General features: G+C 37.2%; 1 protein-coding gene across 1 annotated transcript in view; it reads left to right on the top strand.

Moving 5' to 3' along the window:
* Positions 1-16,752, top strand: part of ACTN2 (actinin alpha 2) — a 67,525-nt gene that overhangs the window by 5,379 nt on the left and 45,394 nt on the right. The window lies entirely within an intron of this gene.

Genomic DNA, 16,752 nt, shown 5'->3' with positions numbered 1-16,752 from the left:
AGTATGAACCTCCTCATTGCTTATTCCTAGTATTAACCTGTTAGCAGTTGCATATTTCTTATGAAGAGGATATTTCTTATCTTTCTTACAAAGCATTGAATAGCTTTAGAACTGCTTTCAGGATGGGATTGAATATGCCAGGGGGAAAATCATCCAGAATCAAAAGCAGAATGATAATGGAAAAACCATGTGCCGTAGTAGCATATGCTATTTCATATGTGGAGTCCTACACTGCAGTTCTCTCCCTCCCTTACCTTTTATGCAGATAATTAGTATTATGTCAATGTCTTATGAATTCTATTGGCTGAAATGAAGGATTTTCTATTAGTACTAATAGTTAAAAAGTGCCAGCAATTTCACCTTTTTTAGACTTTTTTTCTCCCCTAGTGTTCAGCAAGTATTTGGCTGTCTTGTATAGAATAGCAATGTCTTGCCAAATGATACATGTTACTGTAGATACAGAGTGCACCTTACGAAACATAAGTTTCAGAATTCCAAGGCCAGATACCCCTCCTCTGGGTGCATCAAGGATTTTCTTTTCAACAGTGGATGCCAAAAGCTCTAGCATTAAGAACACACAAAGAACATCTCTTGTTTTCATTTACATGCTATATGCGCTCTCAGTGGGAGATGACCCCATAGAAGGTCTGCCTGAGAAGCTGGTAGTCAATAGACAAACCTAATTTATTTTTTCTGCCACAGCATATCTTGATTTCTCAGCATGTACTGTAACTGTCCCATTTATTCTTATTAGACACTGATGCAACAGAAGGCCATGGAGTGGCAATTTCTCTTACCCTATGAAGAGTTGCCGTGAGAACAAGAGTCTCTGTAGAAATAGGGGATATGTTTATGGCTTGTTCTGTACAATTTACCTCTTAGAGATTAGTGCTTTTTAAAATAGTAACATGTTAAATTCCTCTTGCTGATGTTGGTTGCATGGAATGGTGCTTGAGAGGAGCATGCTGAAACGATAGTTCATAGGAATGGTTATATTTTGTCTTGGAAGCTGGCTATAAGGTGTTCAGCCCTGAATACTGTGGTGCTGGTATATAAAGGAAAAATCAGAGAAAACTATTATGAAATTCACTTTACTAGAAATGATTATGTAGGTGCTTTATTTGAATGGGAAGGTTTTCTTTACCAGTATTAAGTGAGAGAAATCAATAAATTACTCAATATTATGTTTTCTATTTAAACTCAAATGAACCTCTCAATATTGACTCATTCCAGGCTCTGTATGCTTTCAAGTGTTGTCAAATCGATAACTCCCAGCCTCGGTTTAGCTGTTAATTACCGTTGACCCCCATATATCTGCCAGCAACATATTATGAAAATAAATTAGAAGAACCATTTTATAATGGGGAGCAAAAGCTACCTGCTTCCTTCACTCATAGGCACACACCACAACCTCTCCTGAAATTTGTATAGTAAAATCTCTGTCTGTAGATGTGCTGATCCAATTAGTAAGACAATAAGGATTGGAAGAAAGTATGGATCTAAGTGGGTTTCCATAAGCTGCCACCAATGTGCTTAAGAGCTAGAGAAAAGCTATGTGTTAAGCAGTGGACTTTGCAATAATCTCTTGAGGGTGGGATGTCTGCATCTTGCCTGAATTTCTGTTCGGGTCACTGCAGAGCTGAAGAGAGAAACATAGAAGGTGTTTGCTTGGAAGACCTCTGAGGTCTTCAGCCTTGTGCAAATGAAAGCAGAGCTGGGGTAAATTCTGTAAACTAATGAATATCCATAAGAAAATATCATGATTCAATCATCAATTCCCAAATTAAACTAAAACAGCTTTACAAAATGAATTTTGGCTACTTTTGGCCAATGGGGCCAGGTCAAAATCTTTCATTAAAACACTTCTGTCCTCTTACGAGATAAAAGACATCATTATTATCATTATATATTATCTTATATATAATTATAATAATATTATCCATCATTATGATTGAAAAATCAGATGCAAACAAATGCCTCACATGAATTGGTCACTGTTGCATAAATTCTGATCTATTAAATTACTTTTAATTTAGCTAATGATTTCTGAATTGCACTGTACAGTTCTACTGATTAACTTCAAAAAGACTGAGGCTTAAAATTTTCTTTCTTTGCAAACGTTGATGAATATGCAGATATTAGTAGTATTTTAGAAATTGTACTGCAGACCCTGCGTACAGAAGAGTGCACTGGATTTGCAGCTGGAATACAGATAGATGTGAGGCAGGAAGAAACATGTCAATGAAATAGAATTAGATGGAAATTTGTGCTGCTTTGCTTTGTCCCAAGTAAAAAAATGTCCCTCCTGTGTCTTATTTTATATAAAATAATATAAATAATATAATATATATATATAATAAAATATAAAAGTGCTTACACAATTGGCAAAGTTGAGTTAGTTTCAATGGCTTTACTGCCAAGCATAATTTCTTCTGAGCCATAATTGTTGGGATAAACAATGTGTAGCTGATGTGGTATTCCTCCACTGTGAGCACTGAGAAGTTGCTGACTCTGGGTGAATATCTCCTTTATAGCCATGCATTCTTTACTGTTAGCTGATACCAGAAGGAGAATGCATTCACACTGAGCACTCAATTTCTTCTTTAATTAAATTTCATTCCTCGTAGTTTGGGGTAATTATCACATCTTCAGTGTTTGGGGAACACCATTTCATGAAATGCTGTGATAAGTGTGTGTGATGTTTGTTCTTAGATCACTGGATGTGTTGGTTTGAAATATGTCACAGGTTGAGGGACTCGATGCCTATGTTATAACTACGCAGGTCCTATCCCATGCTCTATTTCTAAGTGATAAAATTTGGCATATATTTAAAGATAGAAGGTTCATCTTTTCACATTGTTTAACCAGCAAACACAGTGTTATGATCACCCTCTGTGCCTATTTCTGTACAGAAGCTGTAGTAACTCTTCCTGCTGGCATTACAAGGAACACTTCAGTACAGATCAAGGCAGCATGGTCTCAGTAATCCTCAAACTGCTGGTGTGAAAGGCTTACAGGACAGGTGTTTCTGCTCTGCAGGAAGAGATAGAGGCAGAAGGCTTTGAAATGCAATGGTCTTCTTTTTTGAAAAAGTCTCCTACTGGAAATGGTAGCTTGTAGAAATACACTTCATACTTTTGAATGCCAGAGGGAAGCAGAAGGTGACAGCTGTCTGGCTGATTTTTAGTTAGTTTCTATAATTGGACCTAAAATTTCTGAGTGTGCACAGAGGGGTGAAAATAAATCCTAAATTTATGTCCTAAAGTGCAAGAAGAGACACTGCTGCTCCTGTGTCTGGTCCTGGTTTTACCCACTTTTGAGTTATAAGAACACATTGCTTTGTCCATGTCTTCACTCCAAAACAGTGGTTGTAATATCTGTGTGCTGACTTTGCAGATGGCAGTGATAAGTGTTTACTGTACTTGATATGAGTAAGATTTTCCATTTACTTCAAAAGCTTATCCAAACTGCTCTTAACTGCCAGAATTCCTTCAACTTGAAATCTGATGTTTGTTTTTATTTCTCTTCAAAAAACTTGTAAATTAAAGAACCGCAGCCATCCATTGCTTTGATAACTTGCAGAACCTAATTTAGAGCAGACAGATTCTAATCTTAACTGCCCCTCTGAAAAGCCTTGCTCACCCCCACTACCATAGCAGGAGTCTGTGGAAGGTGACTACCCTAGGCTAAAATTAGCATCCATGATTATTCCTTAAGCATCTAAGGAAACACTCATATTTTTTATAGGTGTTGAACACCCAGGCATTTCCACTGACGTCAGGAGGACTTTCTGTCTATTTTGCACCTTTGAAAATCAGCCTGCTATTTTGGCAGTTACAGAAAGGCTTAACTATCTAGCATTAAGTGATTTTTTTTTTAAACTCTGTTTTATATTTAATCTTGGCACCAGTGTAGCTTTTCACTGCTGCAAGACTTAAGACATTGCACTCTTTAATGTGAAGAAAACCCAGCTGCATTGAATTCAAATTTTAAGAAAAGCAAAAAGCCCCAAACACCCAATTATAAATGATTGTGTAGCTCTGGGGTATTATTTCACCTAGAGGAGTTCCTATGAAAATCCCAGTACTCAAAGCTCATCTCCAGTTTTTTTCTGGAGAGTAGTTCCACCACATTTTTTTGGCAGAGTAGCTGATCATCTTTGACTCTACTACTATCCATAGACTTCCAGTCTCCTTCATTTGCTGGTACAATGATCTTCTGCTATATAGCAGATCATGGAAGAAATATGAAGATACCCTCCCCCTTCTTAATGCTTCTTAATCCTAAATCATGTTGGTAATGTAGTTTGCAGTGCAGCCCCACAAGCAGCTGTATCTATGCATGCACATATTATGTACAATGCACTTATCATCCATCTGGCATTATAGTAAAGGACAAGCAAAACACCAGACATGAGGCTGAAGTTGTTTTTCTTTCCTTTTGTCTAAGGCCTTCATTTCCATGACCAAGCACATGTCCCAGCATGGCTCCTGTGGAGAAGAGAGACACTATTAACAAAGAACTGTTTATTTAAAGCATAAAACAGGTTGCTTATCACAAACTGTCTAAAACTGCTGTTTATGCCTTGAGCAGTTACAGTCATCATTGTTTATTTACCCATCTATTCTTAGCTAAGTGCTCGAGAACAAATTAGTTAAATTTCTTATTCATATACAATCAAGTCATCCAAAGATCCCAAGTTATATTTTGCTACTTATTCTGGTTTAAAGAAAAGATAAATAATTTAGGAACCTAAGCCTCACTAAATATTATTTAGAAACTCAAATTTGTCTGAAAGTCTGCTTTCTTATAGGATATTTTAAATGTTTTAGAAAATTTTACTCTATAGATAATGCCTCAGAAAAATAATTAAGGCATAAACAAATTAAACTCAGTATGATTAAGTGGTATATTTAACCACAAAAATAACTAAATTATTTAAAAATCAGTTTCTTGAAACAAGCATGAAATAAAAATTGATTTTTTTTTAGTCATCAGTTACAATAGTGAAGTAATTCACATGGACAGATTATGTGCTTTGTGTGTTGAGAAATACTGCATTGAGTAATGTGGAATGTATGCCACAGAGGAGCCTTTTGTTGCACAATTGGGAATTAATGTATGAGGTTTTCCTTTCTCTATGAGTCTCAACTGAAACCTTAGTTTAGATTACAAGTGGAACTAGATTTGGTTATCTCCAAATATACTACATAACAGAGTACAAAGACAACATTTACTGTGTAAATATTTTAGGATCTGACTATTGACATATTTTCCTATCATTTATTAGTGTCAGAGACTTAAGGATGTGTGTTTTGGTGAGGGTAAAATTGAAAAAAACTTTCAATACCTGTCAGAAGACCTGCTTTTATGATTATGGAAGTGCTTTAAAGAATGTTGCTAAATTGGATAGGAGCATAGTTTTATCCCACTCTGACTCTGTATTGACAAATTTATAATGGATTTAATTAATCACCTGGCAATGTAGTGCATAATTACTAGATAAAGATAGCATGGTGAAGAAAATCAACAGAGAAAGCAAAGGAAAGACATTTGGAAATCCAGTCAACTAAATCCTGGATTAGCCTACTTTAATTAATCCTTCTATTTCCAGCAGGCATACCTTTAGTTCCTTCCATACCATAATGTGTGAATGCTTCTTTCATCTCATCCTAAATAGTATTTGGCCATTAAAATATGCTTCTGCCTAAACAAAACTGTTAGCCAGCACCACCTGTGATAGTTCATGTGCTCTTGGGAAGCCAGGAGGAACATGTAAAGTACAGTTGGTGGAAGAAGGACCTAAGAATGGAAACAATAGGAAATCCTATCTCTTTTTTAAGAAGGTTCATTTGGCACTGATAGGGTAGTGGTAATGCATGTTCTTTGTTTAATAAACTTGAGAGAAAGCCCTAGGCAGTACGGGGGAAATTGACTTCCCACACTTGGAGATTTCTCCCTTGCAGATCCACAACAGTATCCCTTTTGGGATTATCTATGCTTCATTTTCTACTTCCCACAGAGAGAGGCAAATGAAACAGAGATTGTTCTTTTCTTTTGTAACAGTGAAGAAGTGGACAATTGGTAAAGAATATAGGGGGAGAGAGAAAACAGTAAAATGGCTGGTCTCAGATATTTTATCAATGCTGAAACACTTCCCTCCAAACCCATTGGCATTTTAAATGCAAATCTTTTCCTGAAGAGGCCTACTAGTTTGTTGATACTCTTGTGAAGCAGAAATACAGGAAAGGTGGTATTCCAGAATTAATTCATTCTGATCCACATAAAAACAGATTAATTTCTTTCGACCCTATCACATTTCAACTCTTTGTTGTATATTTTGGTCCCATAACATGAAATACCTTTTCCTATGCTTTTTTTTCTCCTCAGTTTTTCAGTATTTAGATCCTTTGTCTAACTAGCATTTTGAGTGAGACTTCCCAAATGTCACTTTGCTCAAAAGTGGTCCAGAAAGCACCACAATGCACATAGGTCTCTTTTCCATTAATTGAGCCTTCAAAAGTATCAGCTGTCTTAATTTTGTTCACCAAAGATTTGTATCTAAAAGTCTTACAGAGAGCAAGAGAGAGGGTGCATGGAAAAGAGATATTTGGGGGCATGCATCAGTACTTCAGAGTTTCTAACAGAATCATCACACTTCATGCTCTGCAAGCTCTCTGCTTGGGTCTCCAGTGCCCTGCCTGGCTGGTTAGGACAGTACTTTATGAGATGTGAATATGTACCTCTGTATAAATGCAAAGATGCAGTCTTTATTACATGGATGACAGAGTCCATCAGAACTCATAAAAAAGTGTGAATGTCTTTGCGGCGCTCAATTTTGTGCAGTGTAGTGGCAAATCTATTTTAATGCCCTAACAACTGGGCAAAAACTAATTTATTTCTACGCATGCACTATGAGGTTCTGCAGTGTAAAGTGATTGGGAATGCTGTGTAAGATGTTAGTAGCTGTACTACTGCAGGTTGTAATGTCAGCCTTGCTTGTTTATAGAGTGTACATGCTAGCTCTGCAAAGTGCAGTGTATCAGAGCAGAGAATATTTGGATAGGGAGCTCTAAAATCAACTTACCTTGTTAGAGGAAAATACTGGTGTGCCATGCAAATAGCTGGCAGTCCTCAGAGGTTCACCTGGATGCTGTGAACTCTCTGCCATGCTGTGTAGGAGTACCCTGGTTCTGTCAGAAAGGCACAGGTCCTTGTGGGTTATGCATCTCTATTTCTGCAGATTTCAGTAGGAGGCATTTTGAAAAGCAAAATTTGGCAGTGCTGCATGTAACAAGAAAAAAAATTATCCTATGATTTGTTAATTGTTGACTTAATAAATGCTAGAAACAAATTTTAAAAGATCAGTATGTTCATAAACTTTTCCTTTGAGGGAAGTACAAAACCAACATCTGAAAGAAATAATTAAAGCCATTGACCAAAAATAGATTATTCAAAACTTTGCATTTGTGTTGTTCCATTGATTCTTTTTGGTTTTGTTTTTAAATCTTTACTGCCATTTAAGAACCAAGTTCTGAATATACTTGATTCACAGATAATTTTTTCATCAATATTAGTCTTTTGAGGATTATGAAATACAAGTTCTTTCACTTTCTACAGCATTTTAAGTTTCCAAAATGTACATGAGACTGTGAATTACACTCCATTGTAAAGATTAACAGAGCCGTCTAATTCTGCTTTTAGAGGACTCAGTCCATGGAATGTATTTATATTTCACCTCTACTGTGGGATAGAGGTTTTAGACATGTAAAGAGGTTTTATAACTTGAAAGAAGTTGTACAGAAAGTTGTGGAAGAGGAAGAACTCAATCATTACTCACAGTCTGTCTTTTCACTCTCATTGGAGAATGCAATTTAATATGGGGGCTATTATAACCTGGAAATTTGTTAGTAATTTGAGAACTTTGTTTACTTCATAGAGTATACCTGTATTTGCCATTCTCTAAAGCAAATCTTCCACATTGGGAATGTGCATTGAATAATAGTATGTAATCCAAAATCCAGAGGTATTACTTCTGTTATGACAAGGTACTAACATACCTGTTGGTGTACATAAAAGGCAGAGAGAGCAGAGACATCAAAAGACTGTTGTGTAACTGTAAATGATGTCATGCATATTGTTACTGAAGCAGAAGGGAAAATGAAGAGGTAAAATCATTACAAACAGCAAGGGATTGCTCCCTATTACTCCATCTGGCTACTATGAATTATCCAGGGCTGACACAATACAGCTGGACTTGTGCATTTGGACAAAGGATTCTCAAAGAGTATTGCCTGGATGCTGTTGGGAATAATCTTTTTCCAGGGATTCATGCATATGGTGTGAATGAACAAACTGTACTGCAAAAATAGTCATTCACATCCAAGACAAAGCTGATTTGCGCTGCTTAGCAAGGTGGTGACATTATTAATTAAAAGTCTCAGTATTGCAAAGCCTTCTGAGTGGAATATTCTGATAGCTCCCACACCCCAGCACATGATGAAAGATAACCTTGTGCTGAAGATGGACTTTAAATTTATTGGTTGGGATTGTGTGGCTGACGGGAACCTTTCACTTTTAGGTCAGTGTTTTGAACCCAGGCCAGGTGAGTAAGTGACAAGGTTGCTAACACATGCAGACTGTTTGGTAATATCTATGAGGTGAGTTATATGCTCAGTTTAGCTCTCAGGGGGACAGGTGTCCCCATCACTTAAACCACCAGAAATGGCAGCTTCATTGGAGGTGCCCAAAACTGACCTTATTAGTGAGAGGTAGGGACAGTGACTTTTCATCCTAGAGGTGAAAGCTAAAAAAATTCCTGTATGTGAAAATGCTTTCTCAGATTGCATCTGTGGGGTTACTCACAGTCATTGCTATTTTTAACAGTTCCTTGAGCCACTTCTTTCTCCATACTGGACAGGCTGGCACATTCACTAAAGAGTTTAAGGAGAGAAGAATAACTAGCATGTAACTAGATTTACAGTAGTAGGTAACTGGTTTATACTAAAAAGTTTGATTTGGTTTTTAGATGCAGAATTAACATTGGGTGACAGTAAACAGATACTGAACATGTTGATAGTTGTTATGTGTTGTTTTCTGTCTGTTCAGAGTTGGCTCTGGTTTTGATTCATTTTTTCACAGTTCTATATTTACAAGACATTTATAGTTTTATCAACTTTCTAATCTCTCTTGCTACTGTTTCTTTATTGGGCTTTTTTTTTTCAGGATAGTGTTTGGCATCTCAAAAACAGTGGTTAATTTCCCTCCAAAATAGTGCTGTGGAATATGGAGGGTTTATTACTATCCTTGAATACAGAAGTGGGATGCTGAAAAGCACTCACGTATGGCTAACATTTACTCCCATTGTTGTGAGAAGGATTATAGTCCCTTATGAGGAATCATGGGTCATAATTTGCTCAGCATTTAGGACAGCAAATTCCTGTCTTAAGTGCCTTAAAGGCTGTTGCAAAGCTAGGGAGAAAACACAAGTGTCAGAGTTTTATCTCAAGGCTGATAATACAGACCTCAGGAAATGTGTGTACCTATAGAACAGATCATGGAATCCACTTTCATTTTATTTTGGTTTGTTCAGTTTCCCAATAAACACTCTTCAGCCTACTGACTTTGACTGTCCCTCTACCCTCTGTTTCTTCAGCTTTGTTTCATTACTGTTCTCTATCCTAACCATCTTCTTTTCTTTTTCTCCAATATCACTGACAAATCTTCAATATTAGATTTCTTTTTGCTAAGGGAAATTAGAGGGTCATATGAAAATTGAAGATGGAAATGGGAATCACCACTTAAAGAACACCCTGACAGAAGCAAAATTTACAGCTACCTGTTGCTTGCCAAGTGCTTAGATTCCTACAAGGAGGTTGTTTTCTGCTGAGTGGCTTCTTATTTTGTAGTCTTTGGATCACTTATCTGGCAGGAAAAACAGTCTTCTTTGTAGTCTGCCTTTCAAGGCTGCAGTGTAGATGTCAGATAGGATATGAATCTTCCATGAAGATCATTGAAAGTATGGAGAATTGAAAAGTAGGGAGAATTGAGAGACTTCTTGCTTATCTGAATCTGGCTTTCTTCAAGCTATTTGACTGATTTGTTAAGATTATTTTGAATTGTAGCTCTGTCATGCAACATGCTTGCAGACCCATTGTTTTGCTGGGTTACTTAAATGTGATAAACATGCACGCTGTTTTGTTATCCAAATAAGTAAAGGGTGGTGTAGGAAATGCTTCAGAGCAGATTCTTACAGAAGTCTGTTTAATAAGCAGTGGGCCACTGCTCACCATTAGTAGAAATAAACTCTCTGACTTGCTTAACACACCTTTCCCCCACTCCATGTTTTGTGTTTAGTTTTCTTCCTTGATAAATAGCTGGCTGCTATTGCAACCTACTTAGGTACATGACATAAAAGAGATCTGCTTCTTTAGAGTCTGGGTAGGGGACCTTTAAAATACTTTGGCTTAACCAGAGCAACTAGGACTAGTGCCTAAAGTCTAGATAAAATCATGAGCAGAGGATATAAATGTGTACCTAAATGCAGCCTTAGAACTGTAGTAAAACGTATGTTTTGCTTGCTTGTCCTTGGAAGTTTAATTTTTAATATAAGATTTGATTTAGGAGAACCTGATGCTTACCCACTTTCATGTAAACAAAATATGCCAGACCTTTTATAAGAATGTGTTTCTCCCTTTTTAATTAAAATTTCCACATGTAAATTTACCATAGACCTTCTGTTCTGCTTAGGTGGTAGGAGTGAGTTAAAAAACATTCAGAATTCAGAGAAGCAATCAGGAATGGGTTTTTTCCCCCTGACAGTTGCTATGCCTTTCAGATTCCTTCACCTTAAAAAATTTGGTAGCTTGAAATTGTTTTATAGATATCTTACTATTTTTATAATGCAAGATAAAACCATACCCATGCTTTTACTCAAAGTTTTCATAGGATCCCTACATCTTTTATTTCTGTGTTATTTTTTTGAGTAGGTGCCTCTTATTTGCATGATGCTTGAAATTCCAAAAATTAAAAGTAGATTTAGACCAGCATTTTCCTATAGATCCTAAGTACCTTTAAGTTTCAAATGGGATTTTTAATATAGCATGTGTTCTTACTTCTGAAATACCAAAGATTTTGTTTGAAAATACATTTTGAATAGGCAGAATAATTTTAAATTGGAAAAATACTCCAACAGATGACCCTATGTTACTGCATGCATTTTGAGAAGTCACTTAGTTGGATTTTACAGATGCTTTCTTAAAGCTTTCTCAATGGGTGTCATAAACAGTACTGAAAAAGGGAGGGAATATAGCTGTTGGAGCATTATGCTGATGGTCCATCAAAGCTCTGAGTTGTCTGAACACTTACCTAAATTTTCACACTTAAACCTGAGGCTTCTCTTGCATGTAAAGATGGGCTTATGTGCCTAAAACTTCTCTGCCTTTTCCAACTATATCAGGTGATCCAATAAAGATATCTGTCTGCTCCTAATAAACTTTGCAATATTTTAACTGTTTTAACCTCTTCAAAGACTTTGTGAAACCTCTCAGTTTCCTTCCTTTCCTTCCTGTTTTTTCCTTAAGAAAAAAAGGCTGAGGTGAGGATAGTGAAAGCAGTGACCCATACTAAATTTTCCATGCAACTTGGTACTGCCTGAGGTTTTTTTTTCCAGTTTAGACCACTGGGACAACATAAACTTTTTCTATTGTCTCCTCTGGAAGAAAGAACTAATATCATTCTGTAACAAAAGGCTTAATAATCTTGTCATTGCTCAGAGTTCAACCTGGCCAAATTATTCTTCAAGGGAAATCTACATGCTCTGGGTGTTTTTTTGGTCATAGTGAGCACTGTAAAACAGACGTGCAGTCATTCAGTACTGGAGGGAGTTGCATGTTTTATAGGAAACCTTAGACTCGCATGGGATTAGGCCACCTGCTTTGCAAGGACTGAGGTCTCCCCAGGCTCTTCCATGCAAGCAGAATGCAGAGTGCCAATAAGATATGTGCAAAGTCCTGTGTGATGAATGCATCCCTTTGGTGACTTCTCCTGTGAGTGATAAAACTAAGGGACTGGGAGGAAGTCCCCTGAGTTAGTAGAGCAGATCTGCTGACAGTGCAGAATGTGCCAGCGTATCATCTCTGGCTCCATCTGTTCAGCTATATGGATGGATGTGCTGGAGCACAAAGGGCTTACCCCAGCTTTGGATTTGGGGTACTTGTGATGGAGCCTCTACTCACTTCCAATGTGAGATGGTCCTGTGCTTATCCTTACTGGTGTTTCCAGGAATTTGGCTTTGACATAATGCCTGTGATTTGAGGGCTTCCTTTTAATAACATTTTGGAATATGCTAAACATTTCCCTTACCTTAACCTTCATGCTGTCCTTCACAATGTTTTCCTTTTGCTTCACTTCAGTTGTTGCTATGCTCTGGAAATTTTGGTATTCTGGTGCTGCCCACTTTGCTTCCTGGTGTGATCCAGTTGCACTGATGAAGCACCTCTCCTGTTAGAGTTATTCTAGTTGTTTTACTAACGTACCAATGCATTTAGGTTTCCACTGCAAGAAAAAAGCAGAACAAGGGAACAGTAATAATAATTCAAACCAACAGCTAAAATGTAAGATTTTATTTATTTTCAACTCATTAAAATATACTCATGCATGTATACAAGTATAGCTGCTCTAGATTCTCTGGGAATAGCTGAACAATACCATGTGTAGTTATTGGTTTACATCAAGCTAGTTTAAAAGTGCTGTGCAATTTTCTGCTGCATTTCACCTTCCAGCCTCTTCTTTCAGGAACAGAATTAACAGTTAAGATATCGAGGGCCAACACAGACTGTATCCTAAGGCCAGAGAAAACCCCTGATTCTGCAGCCATCAGAACATGCTGTGGACACAGGAGCTAGGAGATCATGTTGCAAGTTCACAACTTATATTTTAAAATGTGGATAACAGACAGATGGGAAATTCTTCAAGGGGAAGCCTCAGTCTGGCCTACTGGGAATGTTCTGGCAGAGCTCCTTCTGTAATACCCTTGTCATGCACTCAGAGCCCAGCAATATTCTGTATAATTGCAGAGTGAATCACTGCATCCCATTTAGCCTAGAAGTAATGAAGACCCTCAGCTAAGACAGAGAGGAAAAGCCCTCTAGAAACAGGGCTGTAAAGCAGTTTCAAGAAACAGGTCTATCAGAGAGAAATAATTCAGGATAACATATATGTAAACAAATGTGTTGAATGTTTGTATTTGAAGTTAATTTTAGTCAGGTGTGTTCTCCTGCTCTAGTTATTAGAATTTAAAGTCCATGAGAAACAAGTTGTGCTTCTGTTTTCCTTAGCAGGCACAGAAAGTATTAAATTTCTAATTCAAGTAAAACCAAATTACTCCTTTGAGCAAGTAGCCTTTCTTGGGCTACTGACAGGGGTACAGACAAGCAGACATATGGCTTTTAAAATAAATATTAACTTTGAACGCCTATAAATACTATAGCAGACAGAAATTGTTTTGAGTTGGAGTGAATGAAAGGCAGAGTTAACCTTGATATGAGATTTATGTTCTAAACAGGATATAGGTCCCCAGTGCTTCATTAGGCTGGGTCCACTTCTGAATTTCAGTACTGACTGCAAGCAAACAAATCTTTCTGAACTTGTGGAGTGCATCCCCTATGCACACAAGTTTTGCTGCTGCTTTAATGATATTCATTATGGATTCACTGTCGGTGCCAAACTAGAAATTTACTTTACATCTTCAGGAGGTGGAACAAGTTGTCTTGGCTGACCAGTATTGGAGTATGTGGTGATTGGTGCTTTCTCATTTGTCTTTATCCCTATTATTACATGCACATATGAAACTTGTTATCGTAGCATCTTGTTTTCTGGCTTTGAACCACTATCAAAAGTAAGTTATTACTCTTACATAAAAAGGATGTGGGCTTTCACAGAGCTGTAGAACAGCTCAGATCTCAAAGACACCATTTTTCTCAGCAAAACATGTCTTTCATTGAGCCTGTGTAAAAGTATTTGTACAAATTGAACATAGCCTATTTTTTTTTTTCATTATCTGCAATTGATTGATAATTGATTAGGGATATCTCATTTTGCTGCCCCTGGGTTGCAATTTTATTTGTCAGAGACAAATCAAGTAGCCTGAGTAAATTACCAGGTAAGTGGGTTTTTTCCCCCACAGGTATACACTTCAGCATCACAGATATGTGAATTGTGGTGAATATGCTATTGGCAGTCTTCACAAGGAGGCTAAGTGGCATAGAACATAAATTGCATTCTCTTTCCTTTAGTTAGTGTTTCCAAAATAGACCTGTGACAACAGTAGACAATTAAGGGTGCATTAAGAGAACATTCACCTGTGGGACTACAAATTCTTTGGCTTCCTGCCCTGCATCCTCTCTTCTGGGGTCTTTCCTCTCAGAATGTTAGCAAACTTTCTTTTGTAGTAACAAACTTGCAAAGGAGAAAATTTTATTTATTTATATTTTCAATTTGTAGAGCCACATAGGGCAAATATATCCTAAAAAGAAGTGTCTAGCTTTGTAGACACTTATTTGTGTCCTTTCTGGTATTCAGCTTGGTGCCTTCAGTCCTGCTTTGTTTTTCTGGGCAATCTGATACTTTGATATGTTCTGTACAGCTCAGCAGAAAAAGGAATTTGCTTTGTCTAAGTCATTTAATAGCTTTTAAATCCCAATGGATTACAAATTTCCAGGGTACTATAGGCTGGCTGTATCTTGATCTCCAGGACTTGAACGTGCTCTGAATTGTTTCTCAATAACTATAAATAGAATTGTTAGTTAAAGCCAAAGCAGTGAGAACAAGTGGTATCACAATAAGAATAGAGGGATGAGGGTTAAATAAAGTGTGGATTGAGAAAACTGTTAAAATTTGCAAGTTAAGTTGTGCAGTAGCCTTCATGCAGTCACTAATGAATTGCATCACTGAAGCATAGTTACCACTTCCCTAAGTATTATTTCTATAACCACATATAGTCCTGGGAAAGAACTTGGGTGGCACCAGGCTTAAGAAGCCACACACCAAGAGTCTGCTGTAAAGAACTGCAGTGGCATTTCCATGAGGCAGTGGATAACTGTTGGAGGGGGACAGATAGCACCAAGTCATGGCCTAGGGCACAGATAAAACAGAAAACTGAGCAATTGCAATTTAAATAAAATATATAACTCTCTTATTCTAGATATAGAAGGTAATCAAAGCTATCTAGATGCAAATGGTCTAAATAAAGACTCCAATTACAGTAGAGTGCTTCACCAGAACTTGTTATCTCATGGATGGAGGCCTTGTGGTAATTCCAATTTATTCTTCAAAATGCTACAAATGCAATACAACTGGAAGGAATCTTAAATAACCTACACATATAAAAAAAGCAGATCATAAAAATCACTCTGTCATCAAACTATTTATTGAAAACAGCTTGACTCAGGAGTAGCGGCATCTTTTCCTTGTCTATATATCACAGCAACATAGGCTGATTGTTGTCTGCATAGAATGAATGAGGTGAAAAAACCATTTGTCTCTCAAGAAATTCAGTGCCATAAAAATGTTCATTTTCAAGAGAAACTGTTTAAATTATTTGAAAACTTTGTGATCTTTGGATTAAACTTATGTTTTGTGTCTATCAGTGCAGCATCAAATAAGTTGATTCATATATATATATATATGAGCTAAGAAGTGCCAGGATCCATTTCTTCTTTAGAAACTGAGAAGTAGCCTTCTTCACAGTAGGCATCAGATTCATATTTTAAGACTTCTCAACTGGTGGGGTTGTTGCCATTAAACACTTAATTAAATGAAAAATTAGGAAAACTCATTTACTTGAGTGGTACGAGATGGACATTTACCATAGATATCTAAAAGAAGAGATGGAAATGGCTGAGGTTTTTCTCCAACTTTCTCTCTGAGTTTATTATGATGTGTTTGGAGCAGTTCTACAAATTGCAATAGCATCTGCAAATAAGCATATGTCCATCACTTAAGCCTAATTTTTGAAAGCACATTTATTTAAAGGTTCAGATTTCTGCTATTTATTGCCAAACTGCCATGCAAGATTCATGTCCATTTACCCTTGAGTGCTTTCAGCTTTTTTTTCCCCCTGTATTGCTATAGTAGTATTCCTTCCAAGAAGCTTGTAATAATTTTTAATGTTTGCAAATGACTTAATGTGGTGCTAAGCCTTTTGAGATACATACCACCAGAACAAGATACTGCTTGAGGCAGACAAAGTCTTAGTTTTATAAACTAGATCCTAACCCTATAATGATCCAAACCAAATGCCATCCTAGCACTCCATCATGTCGTGCCCTGAGGGTGGAGGTGCCTGTGCTGTGAGGATTGGTATGCTCTGGTTTCAGGTCTCTCATGAACTCATTAAAGCTATTTACCTTAAAATGAGGAACGTTCTGCCTTCCTGAATGGAAGCTAACATCCCTTTATTAAATGTGATATGCTTCAGCTGCAACCTTACTTATCCCTATATGCCCACAGAACAACTTGCATCCCTACCTACAATTCATCCTCTTCATGTCAACAAAAACCCTGCCTAGAAATACTTCCAGTATTTTCTTCTCTCTCCTCATTTTCCTGGGTGCCTAGAATTAGGGATTTCGCTGCACAGCTCTGCCATATCCATAACACTTGCTTCCTTTCAACTCAATAGGAGATGATAAAAGGATGCTGTTCCTTGTCAGTGTAGGTGCACTGAGAAAAGAGCCCAGTAAACTGCTTGTC

Source organism: Oenanthe melanoleuca, chromosome 3 (assembly GCF_029582105.1).
Source record: "Oenanthe melanoleuca isolate GR-GAL-2019-014 chromosome 3, OMel1.0, whole genome shotgun sequence".
In the NCBI taxonomy this organism is placed as follows: domain Eukaryota; kingdom Metazoa; phylum Chordata; class Aves; order Passeriformes; family Muscicapidae; genus Oenanthe; species Oenanthe melanoleuca.
The sequence above is the reverse complement of the archived record's forward strand: the minus strand, read 5'-3'. Positions and strand labels throughout refer to the sequence as shown.